Consider the following 1,593-nt stretch of genomic DNA (forward strand, 5'->3'; position numbering starts at 1 on the left):
ATCATTATTTCCATTTTCTATATGAATATTATTGTTATTATTATTATTGATATTATCATTATTATTATTATCATCATTATGTATTGGAGCCTTGTATATTTTTATGAGAATGAAAGTCATTATCCTTTATTATCATTATCATTATCATTACTATTGTCTCTATTGTTATTTAAATTATTTCTAATATCGTCATTATTTTATTATCATCGTTACTTTTTTATCTTTATTGTCGCTTTTATTATTATAACCTTTATTCCTATTTTCATAATCATTATCACTGATGTTATAAATTTTATTTTCATCATTACCACAATTATCATTATTGTTCCTTGTTGAACCCTTGCCTGTTAGTGAAGGAAAAGAACAACAACCAAAGAAATAATGGATGTCGTGTTCTCCGCCGGGAATCGAACCCGGGTCTACGGATTCCGAGACCGTCGTGCTAACCGTTACACCACCGAGGATTTCTTAATGATTGTGTTATCATTGAAACTAATTAATCGCAAACACTGATGTACAAACCTGTTAAGAATGCTTCTTTTTATGTTTGAAACGCTCTTGTAATGTTTTTTGTCTTCTGAGAGTAATGTGGATTATCTTTTCTTTCTCGTCATACTTGCCTAATTCTTATGAATATGATTATCTGTGTTGTTGCTATTATTATCATTATTAATGAATTGTTTATTTTGTTACTATATTATCATTATGACTGTTGTTGTTTTTATTATCGTTATTATTATAATCATCATTATAATTATTGTTGTTGCTATTATTATCATTATTATCATCGTCATTATCATTATCGCTGTTGCTATTTTCATTATATATGTTTGTATCTTTATCATTATTCCTATTTCCATTAGTATCATTATTATCGTTGATATTGTTATAACTATCCTCATTATAATCATCATTATTGTTCCTTGTTGGAGCTTTGCCTATAAGCGAAGGAAAATAACACGAAAAGAAAAAAAAAAATCATATATATTTTCCGCCGGGACTCGAACTTTTACTATCCTCATTATAATTATCATTAATGTTCCTTGTTGCAGCTTTGCCTATAAGCGAAGGAAAATAACGCAAAAAAGAAACAAAAACAAACAAACAAACACACATGATATATTCTCCGCCGGGAATCGAACCCGGGTCCACGGATTCAGAGACCGTCGTGATTTCTCTTATATCTTTACTATCATTATTGTTTTATATAATAATTTCATTTGTATTATCATTATAAATATCATTATAATTGTTGTAGTTGTTGTTATTGTTATTGTTATCTTTATCATCATCATCCTTGTTATTATTATTATCATTATCATAATTACTATTGCTATCTATTTTTATTGTCATCATTACTTCCTTATTATGAATATTTCTATTACTACTTTCATAATTTTTCTTATAGTCATTTCTATCGTTTTCATCATTATTATCATTAACATTATCATAACTATCATCATTATTATTATTGCCATTGTTGTTATTTTAGTTATCATCATCATCGTTCTCATAACTATCATTAAAACTATTATATTATCATCGCTAATTTCATAAGGATCATTATGATTATTATTTTAATGATCATTATTA

The 1,593-nt window shown here is 26.4% G+C and overlaps 1 non-coding gene across 1 annotated transcript; it reads right to left on the bottom strand.

Moving 5' to 3' along the window:
* Positions 1 to 392: 392 nt before the first annotated feature.
* On the bottom strand, positions 393 to 464 carry TRNAP-CGG (transfer RNA proline (anticodon CGG)). Its single transcript has one exon. It is a non-coding gene; the product is annotated as a tRNA-Pro (tRNA).
* Positions 465 to 1,593: the final 1,129 nt, after the last annotated feature.

Source organism: Penaeus vannamei, chromosome 7 (genome assembly GCF_042767895.1).
Source record: "Penaeus vannamei isolate JL-2024 chromosome 7, ASM4276789v1, whole genome shotgun sequence".
NCBI lineage: Eukaryota > Metazoa > Arthropoda > Malacostraca > Decapoda > Penaeidae > Penaeus > Penaeus vannamei.